This window comes from Thermobia domestica, chromosome 2 (genome assembly GCF_964235325.1).
Source record: "Thermobia domestica chromosome 2, izTheDome1.hap1.1, whole genome shotgun sequence".
In the NCBI taxonomy this organism is placed as follows: Eukaryota; Metazoa; Arthropoda; class Insecta; order Zygentoma; family Lepismatidae; genus Thermobia; species Thermobia domestica.
In genome coordinates, this window is record NC_137455.1 from 76,019,283 (window position 1) to 76,036,144 (window position 16,862).

Genomic DNA, 16,862 nt, shown 5'->3' on the forward strand with positions numbered 1-16,862 from the left:
TCCTGTTTCCTTCCACATTCTCATTCCACCTATTCTTTTATCATCATTCACTTTTGTCTTAATATCCGCCTTCCTTAGAGTAAAGGGAGTATACGTGGGACGTTAAACTGAATGATTATTTATTTTCTTTTGAATTAATTAGCATACACTAATTCTTTGAAGAATTTAAAGAGGTCAGGTAACATAGTTGTTTTTAGAAACATATTAATGCGAACTTTTATTCGTGCAGGTGTAGTTTTGGCGCACCATTAGAAACAGTTGTTGAAAAATTGTAATTCTTTCACAGATTTCCTTCTTATTGTCTCCTAAAAGATTCACGCTGGGCGACATAAAAATATCTCACTTGCCATAGATAAAATTCAAGGGGGCCACCAGAGATAATTGTTGAAAAATTACAATTCTTTTCCGATTTGTGTATAAATACGGTTTCCGGATATACGACTTAAAACTACAGTGCAAAAGCACAAACCAACCTCTGCTAGGTGGTCACTAAAAAGCACGAATGCTATCTGACCGAGTCAGGGAAGGGCGATGCTGGTGGTCCCGCGCGGTTGTGCGTCCGAAGGGAGCAGGTGCATCAGCGATGGTGAGTATACACGTAAGCGAAGATAGTGAAAAAGAAGTTGATTTTGGCAAATATGCGAGTTTCAATAGCACTTGTCATAGCTTTACACTAGTAACGTTGCACTTGTAAACATAAAATACAGCTTCTGTACACTGTGCAGAAATACACCGCCGGTGGAAAATAACATCTAATAGAGTCATCTTTCATAGGCACTCACTTATTTTTTCCGCCGTAAAGCACTTGTAATGATTTTACACTAGTAACCCTACACTTGTAAACCTGAAATACAGCTGTATTACTTTGTATAAAATTTTGTCGCCTGCAGAAATGTGTTCCTTATGAATATATCTTTTCATACAAAGTATTCAATTTCACCTGTAAATCTTCCAAAATGTAGTGCAGCAAAACTACACCAGCATCCTTTTATTTTTAAATTTCAAGTGTAAAACTAGAATTTAGGGGGAAATTTTACTGAAAAAGTTGTTAGTTAGGTCCTTTCGTATTGCTAACGTTTTACGTCTACTGGTGTCATTTCAGAGTACACAGACTAAATATCTTAAAAATGAAAGGCAACAAAATTCGAGTAATAAATAGAAATTATCTTCTTCAAATTCTAAAACATCTATCGTGATTTTCGGCCCTGTTGCAGTGCATCTTTACTTTTATTATTATTTTTTTTGTTAATCTTTATTTTTATTTTATTATTATTTTCTTAGTATATTCATCTATTGATTTAATCTACTTGACATAGTAATAAATTATATTGATTGTAACTTTCTCTGTAGGATTATTATAAAAAGTTCCCAACCTCAGAGAACAAAATTATCCATTTTCGTCTCTAAAATTATCGTTTATTCGTTACGCACGTGAAAATTGTAGAAACAAGTACTGGTATACTTCAATTAAAAATAACAATAATGTATAATAAACTTATTTAGTAATCTTCAGTTTCGAACTCCAAATAGGGATCAGTGTCCTCACTATTTTTTAAAAATCCTTATTAACACTATTCTGAACAACAGCAATATTTAAATCCTCTCGTAAACTTAATTGAATTTAAAGAAGGGCTGCAGGGCTTGCCATCTACCAATTCTCAAATCGTTTTTGATTTATAGTATTTTAGCGGGAATGACTGTTAAAATCCTCAGTGTGTATGTTTTATAATTATTTAATGCACATTAACAAATTCCACGTTAATGAGTAGGTGCACGTCTCATATAGCCTCGCTGCTGAAAAGGGACGTTAAACTCAAAATCAACCCAACTCAACTCAATTTATTTGCACATTCAAGAACTGCAAAAAAAAAAAAAAAAAAAAGGAAAGTGCGTTCTAGAATTATCGAATATTCACGTATTATCTCAAGGGCATTATCGTATATAGCATTAATGCTTTTTCGTATATCATGATAAATTATCATATGGTTGGCAAGGCTGATTATAAATGCAAAGTAAATCAAAGAAATGAGATAATAATAATAATAATAATAATAATAATAATAATAATAATAATAATAATAATAATAATTATTATTATTATTATTATTATTATTATTATTATTATTATTATTATTATTATTATTATTATTATTATTATTATTATTATTATTATTAAAAATTTGAAACATGATTATCAGTTTTATTTTTTGCTGTAGATTACTATGCATGCAACATTATTCATTGAACAATGTGACTGACATGAATGAAACAGCAACAATAAAAGTATTATTATAAGTTGTTAAGATACTTCTCGTATTATCAGTCATATAGATTTAAAAGGGGAACAAGATGGCGACGGACATCTTTACACCTGGAGTGTCATGCTCTTCAATTGTGCAATTGTGAATTTGTTCATAATTTTAAATTTTGACAAAATTTAATTTCTTTATAATTTTTATATATTATTACATCTTTTTTATATGTCCTTAGCCTCTAACCCCAAAGTAATTTTACAAATAGTGTAAAAACAAATTTACTTAGAACAGGCGAATTCGTCCATGATGGAACGCGCCATTTTGTACAAATCTACGTCTTCAAAAACATTTAAAGCAAATTCAGTGAAGCAGTCCACTGTGCTATAAAGCTGGGACTTTATAAATCTCCCGTAAGGGAGAAAACTTGAATGGAATAGATTTAAAATATTTGTATTTGCGATCTAGCATCGTATGTATTCTCAATATTTAAATGACGGAATTTGTGTCGTGGAATTTAGATGTGAGGTAGAGAAGGACCAATTTTATGACAAGTAATCTTGCATAATGACCTGTGTGTTCGCCGACTGCATGAAATTCGAGTCCGTACGTGGTTTGGGATCCATATACAGACTAATCCACTTTTATGCCCTTATTTTAGTACACTATAGATTTATCATTAATGAAGTTACATGGTTGCTTTCAATTATATAATTTACTATGATCCTTGCCATTTTATGAAGTATTGACACGATGTGGACAATATGCAATTTATGCATGGTGGTGCCTCTCCCCATTTTGCGTTGATTTAAAGAGAATAGCTTGACAAAGCTTTTTCAGGCCGTGTTATCAGACATCGAGGAAATGTTGAGTGCCAACCAAGAAGCTCAAACTTGCCCCATTGAATTTCTTTTTCTGCGAGATACTTGAAAAAGAACCTGAAAGAGAAAGAGAAAACCACGTGATTTGAACACTTTGGAAGTGGAATTAGGAAAAAGTGTGCACCTGTATCAAGCGATATATTGCAATGGTCTATCACCATCATTGGACTGCATTCCCCTTCAAGGATGTGTTACTAATACTGGTGTCCATGTTGAAATATGAAACGGTAAGGACCATAGTACATTATACAATCCAAATTTACCTTGTAACTTCATTAACGACAGATCAATAGTGTACAAAAAAGGAACATAATAGTGGATTACCCTATAGATAGTAGGCACCGTTCTCCATAAACTCGGTGTTGCATGTAAACAAAACAAAATCAATCAATCAATTAATTAATTTGAATTTCAAATCATGTAAATGATACCCCAGCCAATAAGCTGTTTGCTCTCAGTAACATTTGCTGGCCTAACATTTGCTCCAGGAAGTATAATATTAAAATGGATCTCATAGAAATAGGAATACAAAGTAGAAACTGAATCGAATTGGCTAACAACAAAAGTTAATGGAGAGCTTCCGTGAACGTGACATTGAACCTTTGGATTCCATAGTCCATAGAGTTAGTTAGTGTCATCCACAATTACTGTCAATGTTTAGGGATGCGCACGAGACGAGTCGAGACAGGATTTTCCTGACAAAATTCGAGTCGAGACACGGCCCTTCCAATAGACAAATATACATTTTTTGAGTCGAGACATCACTTTTACAGCACATTTTCGAGACGAGACAGCCACAAATCGTATCTCGTGCGCATCCTTATTTCTCCTTGTTGAACTTCTCTACAATTAGTGTCAGTGCCCTTACTCTCTCATAGTTAAACGTTTCTACAAGTAGTTTCAATGTGCTAACTTTCTCCTGACTCACCAGTGGTTCCATTGCGGCGGGGCACAACGTTTAAAAATAGCTGATCTAATTACAAATTACTACCCATTTCTTCTTCTGGACCTTATTGTAATTACGCCCAATCGAATTAACACATAATTCTTTTCTTTAATGTATAACGGTTTAATAGTGCCCTCAAATCTTACAGCCTTAATTTACTTCATTTCCCGATATAACACAATGGTGATTTTTTTCACAGCGACATAATCAGGTGACAGTACAATATTCCATTGTAGCTTTTATAGATTTCTATATAACAGGTTGTCTAAAAGTATTGTGTTTGGAGGTCACTGTTGAGAACACGTGTATTCTGATCTGAAAATATCATTAAGAAATCATATGTGCATCATTTTGTTCGACGACTTGGAGCCACTTTTCCGGTAACTTCATAATCCCGCTGCTGTAGAACTGTGGTTTATGGTCAAAACTTGTGACACGTTCTTTTCACGGGCTTCTTTTGAAACTAACTTTACGTCATTCAGGGAGAACCAACACAAATTCTAATCTAATGGTGCTAGGTCCAGGTTATAGGGCAGATGCATGAAAAACTTCCATTCAAGTTCTCTCAATTTCTACCGCGTCGTTAAAAATGTTTTTGCGGTCAGCGTGATATACAACACACATTTTGTTGGCCACTTTCCGTCATTTCTTCTTCATGGCTAAATGCACTCGCGCAAATTGTCGACAGTACAGATGCGAGTCTATCATTCTAACTGGCAACAGCAGCTCGTGTTTTGGGATTCCATGCCAGTCCCATCAAACGCACTGCATAACCTTCCTGCACGTTAGTATCGGCTTTGCACACAGACTATGGAGCTTCTCCTCCCTTTGACCCCGATCTTTCTTCGCACATTATTGCCGTAAGCTATCTAATTTTCATCACTCGTCAACAACCGCTTTATGAAAGACTAGACTCGAGTTCGTTATGTTTCAGGTGAGATTTGCAGATAGAAATTCGATCGAGTAGATGTTCTTGAGTTAGATCATACGGCACCCAAATGTCGAACTTTTTTTGGTGTGTGTGTGAGTGTATATATATATCTATATACTCACACACACACCAAATATATATATAGCCAGCTTTCTCCAAGTTGTTTAACACTGTTTTATGTTGAATGTTTAGGACATTGGTGATGATATCGTCGGTTACATGACGTACAGACGTAAGCGCTAAAAGTATAAGTTTACAGGAGAGGCATTGAAAGAAATGTCAGTACGTTTGAACTATTCTACACATACAGGTAAAAACTATAACTTCAAAATAATAACACTGTGTAAATGATATATAATGGCTCTTTCAAAGACCTGTAATGTGCTCATTTAATATGACGTCATCATGCTAGATATATGCCTTACATGGATATACGTCTGTTCGTCATATAAGCAATCTAATGTATTTGGCACTTACGCCTTAATTACCTGTAACTTTATTAATACAAGAATGAATGACTGAATTGTTTTCTCATCCTAATCGAAATGGTGTGCTTGTAAGGACGGAACATACAGTTTTTAATAAAGTTGGTTCCGAACCACTATTCAATTGGCTCAAGAAGGAACTAAACCCGTAACCACATTCACAAAAAGCAAGCGCACTAACCCATTGGCCTCCCCGAGATCTATTAATAGGATGAGTGAAGTTCCTTATTTGAACGTTGATGTTTTTAAAATTTTTAGAGTTTATTTATTTATTTATTTATTAGATACTCGTACAAATTGCCGATACGAAGGAATTAGGGAATTGATGTCAAATAAGTTGACATTGTTAACACAACTACAAATAATACGTTTCATTGTGTACGGGTTCGATTCCCGGCGGGAGCTCATGTGGTCCGGATTCCACGTTAATCATTAGGTCCCGTCTCATATAACCTTGCTGTTGAAAGGGACGTTAAACTCAAAATCAACTCAAGTCAACGTTTCATTATGTAATCAAAGTTCAAATTCAGTTATGACAGTTTTTTTTAATAAGTATATTACAAATTTTATTAATAGTTTTGAAAAATTTGTCTAAATGAAAATAATAATGCTGAAACATTAATCAGATGCCTTGTTATAAGTGTGGAACATCTTGATAAAATTTTTGACAATAGTTGTTACGCATGACCGGTGACCGACGACCGGTGTTACAGATGACAAGTCTCCAACATGTGCCGAGGCTGTCGAAATTGTGCTGTGAGCAGAATCTTCCTCATTCTGTCCATGAATTGATTAAAAGAGCACACACAAACTTATGCTTCTTCAAACTTACAGCAAACTTAATGTGTACAGGAGAATGGTGGCTAAATCGTACTATTGTTTTGGCCACTGCAACTATCAGCAAAAAGTTTAATATCCCCCTTTCCTTGAGTATCAAGTTGTTGAAGATAGGTGCCTACACACGATACAATTTCTGAAGATTCTTTCTTGCTAACACCTTCATGCCATAAGAAGCAATAACCGTCTTTGTTCCCAACATTGTATATTGTGAAATTGTATGTTAATGGGCGGTGGTGATAGAAAACTGCACTCTCGTTCGGTGAAGGGAGTTGGATTACTTGTTTAAGATCAAACACTGTTGATGCAACCTTGTCTGGATGTTTAGCTAAAGTCTTGGCCTGCTCTTTTCTTCTCTTACGGCATTTTTCTCGGTTATGTATTTGTTGTAAACATCTTGCATCTACTTCTTTGTTACTTCGTTAGCTTCCAGGCAAGCCTGTAGCCAGCCCCAAAATGTAGGGGGTCCGGTAGAAGTTAGGGGGAGCCCGATCCAACCATGTTATGGTTTATCACTATATTATAGTTAACTTGCAAGCCCTCAGTGAAATTTTTTTGGGGGGGCAGTAAAAATTTAGGGAATACGGGCCTGCATCCAGGTACGTGCGACACAGACTACGTTGATCCTTCTTCGGGTGGTGAAATGAGAGATTCATTGATTTGAAAACCTTATATATTACGTCTGGTAGCTGGCTTTCGGCTGTTTACTTGATTCTTGGCAGTACAATTCGTACATTTTTGCTATAGTGAGATCTGGGAGAAGATATTCTTTCGAAGAAGATTTACGACAACAATGTGACTCCATCCGTGGGAATCTGTTGATGAGAGGGACTACAGAATCAATCAACATTTTGTCTTTCACTTTTAAGTGTTTATGCCGACTACCTCTTTCATCAAGAGCAAATACACCTTGAGTGATTTTGGCGAACGCGGTACGCATTACTATTTCCGAAATTTTCAAAATTTTTCATAACTACTTTACGAAGGAAAAAAAAATCATTTTTGTCGTCGGAAAGGCTATAGGTAAGTGGGGCTATAGATAACATCGTACAGATCTACTAGCTTTAGGTGTCATCTATTAAATGAAGTTAGATTTAACACGCTGCGACGCATAGATTTGGGACACTAAAGCTATCTCATGCTCAAAAAGCTGATATTTGTATATTTTTAGTTAGATCGGTTTGATTTTCAAGATTGATATCAATCTCTTCGTATGCAACCAGTTTTACTGTCGAGTAAAACGGGATTGTAGTACATAGGGTTTAATATTCACAAGTTCAAAAAATTACACCATTTTCACGATTATTTCGAATATTCACGATTTTTCATAACACATTTAAAACTATTTTTTAAAAGAAAAACACTTTCTTTTTTAAAAATCAATAAAATTAAACAAACGTACTAACAAGTAAAAAACTGAAATAAAATAAAAATATGTTTTATAAAACATGCTTCGTTAAATAAGTAAGCAAACAAAATAAAACAAATCTACTAAAAAGTAAAAAATAAAATAAAATAAAAATATATTTCATAGAATATGCTTTGTTTAAAAAGTTAGCAAATAAATTAACACAAATCGTACTAAAAACTAAAGAATAAATTAAATAAATATGTTTTATAGAACATGCTTTGTTTCAAAAAGTTAGCAAACAAAATCTAACAAATCATATAAAAAAACACCTTTTTAATAAAACATTCTTTGTTTTAAAAAGTTAGCAAACAAAATAAAACAAAGCATACTAAAAAAACTTTAAAAAATAAAAATAAAATAAAAAGATGTTTTATAGAACGTGCTTTGTTTTAAAAAGTTAGCAAACAAAATATAAAAAATCATACTAAAAGTAAAAAATAACAAAATAAAAGTATGTTTTATAGAACATTCTTTCTTTTAAAAAGTTAGTAAACAAAATAAAACAAATCGTACTATAAAGTAAAAAAAATAAAAAAAAATATGTTTTATAGAACATTCTTTGTTTTAAAAAAGTTAAGAAAGAAAATGTGACATATCGTACTAAAAAGTAAAAAAATAAATGTTTTATAGAACATTCTTTGTTTTAAGAAGTTAGCGATCAAAATATAACAAATCGTACTAAAAAGTAAATAAAATAAAATAAAAAAGGTTTTATGGAAAATTCTTTGTTTTAAAAAGATAACATTCAAAATATAAAAAATCGTACTAAAAGTAAAAAAATAGAATTATGTTTTATAGAACATTCTTTCTTTTAAAAACATAGTAAACAAAATAAAACAAATCGTACTAAAAAGTAAAGTAAAATAAAATAAAATAAAAAAATATATTTTATAGAACATGCTTTGTTTCAAAAAGTTTGCAAACAAAATATAACATATCGTACTAAAAAGTGATAAACTAAAAATGTTTTATGGAAAAATTCTTTGTTTTATAAAGTTAGCAATCAAAATATAACAAATCGTACTAAAAAGTAAATAAAAAATGTTTTATAGAACATTCTTTATTTTAAAAAGTTAGCAAACAAAGTAAAGCGTACTAAAAGTAAAAAAACAAAAGTATAAAATAAGAAAATGTTTTATAGAACATGCTTTGTTTTAAAAAGTTAGCAAACAAAATATTTTAAAAAATCCTATTAAAAGTAAAAATAACAAATAAAAGTATGTTTTATAGAACATTCTTTCTTTTAAAAAGTTAGTAAACAAGATAAAACAAATTGTACTAAAAGTAAAAAATAAAATAAAAAATATGTTTTATAGAACATGATTTGTTTTAAAAAGTTAACAAACAAAATATAACAAATCGTGCTAAAAAGTAAAAAGTAATTATATTTTCAAGAAGATTACTTTTTTTAAAAAAAACAACCTATTTATGCATGCACTGTAAAAACTGTATAGTTGGAATAACCCAGAATTCTGGGTTGAAAAAGTGACAACCACGCCGTATTGTCGTAGAAATCAGAAAATATGGTTATAATAACAATACGAGAAGTCAAAACTAGTAAAAAATAAAAACCTCTGGCATGACCTGGATTCGAACTCACACCGCGTGGCTGTTAAGCGCGTGCGTTATCCACCAGACCAACCGGAATCTTAGTTTAGGCTGTGTGATAACAAGAATTACAACATACTTTGGAAGCAATTTTTAGTCACTGAATTTAAAACAAGTCAATTAAAAAAACTAAACCAAATCAAACATCACCCGGAATATTGAATCAATGCCATTAAAAGCTAGTTTAGTACAGCAGCTATTTATCAATGTTAACGTATGTTTTGAGAGAAATTGTCTTCACTCTTGGCGAAGTGCACTGCAGTTCACTCAGTACACTTTGCCAAGAGTGAAGACAATTTCTCTCAAAACATACGTTAACATTGATAAATAGCTGCTGTACTAAACTAGCTTTTAATGGCATTGATTCAATATTCCGGGTGATGTTTGGTTTGGTTTAGTTTTTTTTAATTGACTTGTTTTAAATTCAGTGACTAAAAATTGCTTCCAAAGTATGTTGTAATTCTTGTTATCACACAGCCTAAACTAAGATTCCGGTTGGTCTGGTGGATAACGCACGCGCTTAACAGCCACGCGGCGTGAGTTCGAATCCAGGTCATGCCAGAGGTTTTTATTTTTTACTAGTTTTGACTTCTCGTATTGTTATTATAACCATATTTTCTGATTTCTAAGACAATACGGCGTGGTTGTCACTTTTTCAACCCAGAATTCTGGGTTATTCCAACTATACAGTTTTTACAGTGTGACTAGAAATGCATAAAAAGAAAAACATGGGAAGTGCTGTCATATAAAATCACTTGATATAAATGGATTGCACGTATGAGAGCGCTCTCCATGCTTTTTTAAAGTCATACACTTAAAAATATAATTATTTCTTTTACTTTTTAGTGCGTTTTTTTTGTTATGTTTTGAAAATAAAGCATATTTCTAACTTTTTTATAACTATACATTTTTTATCTGTACTAGGTAGCAGATTTTGAAAGAAAACTTAATCCATGAGTTCATCGGATGATATTTGGGAGTGGGAAATATGTTAGAAGGAAAAGAGCAAGTAATTGGAAACCTACACGACTGAGATCATACTCATGTTTAGAAATGTTATAACACTCATCTCACTTGTTACCCCTAAGGGGAAAGTACAGGAGCGCTCACAATAAATTAATTAAATTGAGAAACCATCTTTAATTGAATTCTCAACTGATTTGTTCATTTTGAAGGCTTTCCGTAAATACATGCGTGAGTCACAAATATTAGATATAACATAACAAACGAATTTTGCAATTACACAACCACGGAAAGAATAGTTTCATTTTGGACATAAAGTATAACGGGCAACAATACTGTCACCAATCACCATAAAAAAAACTATGAATTCGACGCTAATATCAGTCATTTTCAATTACTTTTCATGTCACCATCTTCCCTTACGAGTATTAATGGCGGCTGAATTTGGATTTAAACGGCATCGGAAGTGTCACTCTTCATCTCAACGATTCCAAAAACTGTGGATTCGACACTAATATCGATCATTTTCCTCACCTATGTTGAAAATTTGATCGAGATTGGTCAGGTGGTTCAAGAATTATTAAGTCACAAACATAGTTACTTTCATTTTTATATGTAGAGAAGATACGTCTTACATGAGTAGTGAACTCCGTTTTAAACACTTCATTCAGCACATAGGGCAGTGCCACAGCCCCTTCTCATGAGACCAGCGAAGTTAAGGTTGGTTTAAAGAGACAAGTTTCGCCGATAGATGTCACTACAGTCTTTATTTAATGTATTTCTTACCTTTCACGAAAATTCACGATTTCTCCTACAAATTCCAGGCTACAGACCTCAAATTTTTACAGAAGGAACTTCATAACCTATCGAAGGCAACAATCCGTGCCGATTTTTTATTTAAAATTTTCTTCATTGTTGAAATGACATAATTGTTGAAATTGGATATCCAAATCTTTAACAATATACTGTTTCAACAATGAAGAAAGTTCTAAATTAAAAAATCGGCACGGATTGTTGCCTTCGATATATTATGAAGTTCCTTCTCTAAAAATTTGAGGTCTGTAGCTTGAAATTTGTAGGATAAATCGTGAATTTTCGTGAAAGGTAAAAAATACATGAGAGAGACACGAAAATTGTAGTGACATCTATCGGCAAAACTTGTCCCTTTAAACCAACCTTAAGCACAGAGCAGGGTTTGGTCTAAAGAAAGATACGTGAGCCTATTATTTAGGCCCTATTTACCAGATGATGTTGGAATTAGTGCGTCCATCTAGCGTCCTGAGGACAAATATAGAGCTACTTGAAAGTAGCAAACTTCAGTCTAGATAGCCTACATTAACGGCGGGAGAAAAATATGCTAACCACACCAGTGGCGGATCTAGCCCGGGGCCGGGGGGGGGGCTAGGTCCCCAGTTTTTTGAGTGACAAAAATAGTTTAAGTTATTATTTATATACTTTTAAAAGTTTATAGTAAACTCATGATATATCTATCATAGTCTGGGGTCTGGCTGGCCTCCACTTTTTACCGCCACTGGACCACAAAACACCCACGAGTTACACAAGCCGATGGGTAGGCTCTGGTCAGGGACGTACGGAAGGGGGGGACACGGGGGTCCGGACCCCCCCGAAATTTCGACTTTTTAAAAATTTAGCCTAATTTTAGGGGCAATTTTAGCAATTTTAATATAAAATAGCTTCATATTTAGTTTGAACCCCCCCCCCGAAATAAATTCATGGGTACCGGTACGCTACTGCTCTGGTCCTCTAAGGACTGTTGCACCAGCATTTCAATTTTTATTTTTTATTTAGCACACAGTATTCAAGTTATTCAAAAAGTAAAACTCCAGGATTTATTGGAAACAATTTAAGTTTTCTACTTTGCTAAAACTTTATTTGTTCAATTTGGATATACTAATCGATTCTGTAAAAAAAAATAATTATTCGCTTTTGCACCGACTAACGTACATATTTTTTAACAAACAATGTAAAAAGAAACGGATATTAAAACCAGTAATGGTGAAAAGTTAACTAGCTCCATTTCAGTTTAGAATTTCAATTTTTAGGAGAATTAAATATAAAATTAGGACGTGTTCTTCCAAAACATTTCCTCTCTTCTCGTGAAAATAACTTTAATTCAATTCTACGCATTAATAATTCTATTTTGGTGTGTGTGTGTGTGTGTGTGTGTGTGTGTGTGGTTAAGAGGTTTGTGATTTGTTAACAACTCTCTTGTTTCTTCAGAGTTATTGAGATTCTCCCCCCTTCTTCATTTGCATTAAAACTACAAGGAACTGGATGAAGTCAAGCACTGCTAAGTGGAGGAATATGTAACTACTGCGGAAGGCGACTGGTGATTGTCAAGTGACCGCAATCACACTTGCCTATAATACAAAAGGATAAGATCAATGGGTATAAAAGCGCTTTTCCATAGTATAAAATAGAAGCTTCCTCTCATATGTCCAATGTTCATGTAACCGTGAACTTAAACCATTCTCTAAAATCCTATTAGCAATATGAAGTGCTAATCTCATTTTATGACAGTTTGTGTATCACTTTGCTCATTCTTCTTTCTTGGGGTAGGGGAAGTCCTATTTCATCTCCATTTTACCTTTGCCTTCTGCGCAAAGTCATTTATGTTCTATGAGTTAGGAAAAAAAAACTTATATGAAATTAAATCTTTCAATTTAACGTCTAACGATTATGCCCTTTAGGCTAAGGGAGATGGGTGATTAAGGAAAGTGAATGATAATGGATAAAAGCTGGTGGAATGAGAATGTGAAAGGAATGGGAATACCCAGATAACCTACAGACACGATATTGTCCACCATAAACTTATTTGACCTTGGATCGAACCAATAACTACACACACCAGATCTAAACACTCTGCGACTCAGCCACTGGACTGTGCTCGTCGGAAAACCAACGAAAAAGAATTTGCTCTAAAAAAATAATTGGCAGATAGTGTATTAACAACTTGACAATTTTCTTGTCAGAAATGTGCATTTGAGGGGATCTTAAACAAATTCCCTATGTTTCCCATTAAGGTTAATTTAAAGGGATAAGTTTCGCCGGTAGATGTCACTACAGTTTTCGTATCTCATGTATATTTTACCTTTCACGAAAATTCACGATTTCTCTTACAAATTTCAAGGTACAGACTTCAAATTTTTAGAAAAGTAAGTTCATAACCTATCGAAGGCAACATTCTGTGCCAATTTTTTTATTTGGAATTTTCTTCATTGTTGAAACAGTATATTGTTAAAGATTTGGATATTCAGTTTCAACAATTAAGCCATTCCAACAATGAAGAACTATCGCCACGGATTGTTGCCTTTGATAGGAAGTTTCTTCTCTAAAAATTTGAAGTCGTAGTTTGAAATTTGTAAGAGAAATCATGAATTTTCGTGAAAGATAAAAAAAATACATTAGGGAGACACGAAGACTGTAGGCAAAACCTATCGGCAAAACTTGTCCCTTTAAACCAACCTTAATTTTCTATTTCTGTTTACATAAATTTTAATAGCCTACTTTTTAAATTGATCTAGCTGACTTACAATAGGAAGAGATAATTTAACATTATTTTCGAAATTGCAGTTGCCAAAGAACTTAACTCATTATCCGCGGATGAGGATCGAGATATTGCGGATACGAATACTTATATCGCGGGTACGATACGGATATGGATGCATTTTTTCTTTCATTCGCGCAGGCCTTTATTATTTACTACAGTAAACTATGTATTATCCGCGGTCTTTCTTTTCTTTCAACGGTAAATTAGGGTTTAAAAGAAAAAATGACAAAATGTTGTTTAAAAAATTCAATCCCAAATTAAGAAGAGGTGTTTTAACACGAAAAACGAAAACGACCGATTATTTTTGTGAAATAATATACTAACTCGTAAGTACAGAAAACCACTGTCTATTAACTAATAATTGCATGTATGTGCCCCATACTGTAAATAAAATAGTTTAAAAGCATTTTCGTGTTGATTTGTGTCCTTTCCCCGGCCATTTGCGGATTATCCGCGGATGCCATTCCACCTAATATCACAGATAAATCAGGAATTCACTGTAAGCACAAACTTTCAGAAAGATTACTTTATTAGAACTGATGTGTCTTCTGCATGTAATTTTCTCCAAAATTGCTCTAATGATTTTATTCATATCGTATGAATAAATATCTCAGGTGAAGGTATTCTCTATTTGCTACATTTTATAATCTCTTTCAATCTTTAAGAAGACTTAATCACTGTGAAACTAAAATATCGCTAATTTTACAGTAATTATGTGATATCTTCAAATAGATAAAAGTTTATCAAAATGTGGAACAAGATCTCTTCAGAGAATATTACTTTGCATGAGGTAACGCCATCGAGAGTCACCTAGTAGCTTTCTGTTGGAAGACATTTAGAAATGCGAAAATAAATGCCGATTTTCTAAATGGCTGTAAACCGAAAAGAGATAAGTGAGTCCTGATAACGGTATCTCATGTAGAATAATATTATCTAGGGAGCTCTTGTTCCATTTTTCGATTATCTCTTATCTAGTTGAAGATATTACATAATTACTGTAAAATTAGCGGTAATTTAATTTCGCAGTGATTAAGGCCTCTTAAGGAGCGAGCAAGAAGTCGTACCTTTGCTCAGTCAACCGAAGAATGTCGTTGGAGAAAGATCAAATAAGCAAGAAAGCACTCAATATTTCATTTTTAACGAGTTTGATTTACCGACAACTCTATTTGGTTTTTGGTATTCACTCTGTTGTCCATGCCCAAACATCCAAACGCCCCAAAAATATATTTACTCTGTCTCTCTGTCCGAGAGAGACAAAATCTCAAGACAATGGTTAATTTCTATCACTTCTGGTGGATAGATAACCTCCCGCAACAAACTCGAGTCCTTACTTTTGACACTATACATGGTGGTTAAAATTGATGGTGATTCGTCAGTTGCGAATCTAGGCCAGGGCCGGGGGGCCTAGCCCCTCCCAGTTTTTTCAGTGAAAAAATAATTTAAGCTATTATTTATATATTTTTGAAAGTTTATATATATGTATCATAGTCTGGGTACTGGCTGCTCCTCCCCCCCAGTTTTTATCTTCTAGATCCGCCACTGTGGTATGTCAAAAGTAGTGCTTGAGACTTTTTGTCTCCCAGGCGGACATACCAAAAAGACAGATATTAAAGAAGTTTTTGGTAAACCGAAATCCGTAAAAATTAGTTTTAAACAATTAACATCATTATACCATCTTAGACAGGTAATATCAATTAGTTGGCTTAAAATGTACGAGAATGATTCAGAAAGTATGAATCCAAGGTAATACCAGCGATAAGTTTAGAGAAAACCCAAAAGTTGCAGGGCGCATGATCCGGACTATAGGCAGGATGAGGCAGAATGTCAACAACACGTTGCCTGCAGATGGTACAATTTTTAATTTTTGGCTGAGGAGACGACGTGTGGCGGAACTCCATCGACTGACGCTTCGTTTCTGATTCGTAATGGTGTGTCCATGACTCATCGCCAGCAATGAATGTTCCTGGGTGCACAACCTTCCGCAGTCAGAAATTCAATGACAGCTCGCTGTTTCAGCCGGACGTCCCCATTAGATTCCATGGATTGTTCCATTACTCTGGAACGAGAAAAGATAGAAAGGTTAAACAAGATATATTCTATATTTTAAACATCAGTGCATTAATGATAAACAGTTCAGAATGTTTGCAGTACTATTGACCAAGTAGTGGGCTTGGATACATTACTGAATCACTCTTATGCAATATTTGAGAGGATAAACTTCTGTAAAATTAGCTGGGGACACCATTAGATTCACCTGGGCACGTCTACCTTATGAATAAAATACAGTACACTTATCACATATTTCCTTGAGTTATATTCCAAAATTTTTTATGTTCATGTTTGTCTGAACACATCGTCTGGGAATCAATATCTGTGTCTCCCTCTGTTAAAAAGTACCGGTTATCAGTCTCCCGTTCCGCCGAATGCGTTACTCAATCATAGCAGACTTGAATAGCCTACCATCTTTTTTGGAGGGGGGAAGGGGAGAGGTTATATGATGAGCATCGTATTCGAATAAAATTTGCGATTATCCACAAACCAAACTATAAAATATAAAGACTTAGATGGGGCAAATCCCTTTATCAATATACGATTAAATTCTCCTTTAATTAATTTTTGGCTCTTAAAGAATAAGCCAATCAGTAATCGCTGTTTCGCCGAAGATGGGCGACTGGCCAGGAGTGTGCGATGATTTGATAGCTTAAAACATTCGATAAAATATGCATAAACTGTAGAGACCTGCACGGGCCGAATTTTTTGGCCCGAGCCCAATTCAGCCCGAATGAACCAAGGCCCGGAGCAGCCCGAGCCCGAAAAGTTTTGGAGATTTTCGCCTTTAGCCGGCCCGGCCCGGCCCGATAAGTTTTTAAAAATTATTGGCCCAAGGCCTGCCCGGGCCCGATAAATTTTAAAAGTTTCATTTTGTAACATTTTTCACGGGCACACTTCTTCAACGTTTGCCTTTATTCTAATTATC

The 16,862-nt window shown here is 34.0% G+C and overlaps 1 protein-coding gene across 1 annotated transcript in view; it reads left to right on the plus strand.

The window, feature by feature from the left end:
- LOC145672866 (breast cancer anti-estrogen resistance protein 3 homolog) overlaps positions 1 to 16,862 on the plus strand; it is a 420,567-nt gene that overhangs the window by 90,272 nt on the left and 313,433 nt on the right. The gene's annotated exons all lie outside the window — the stretch shown is intronic.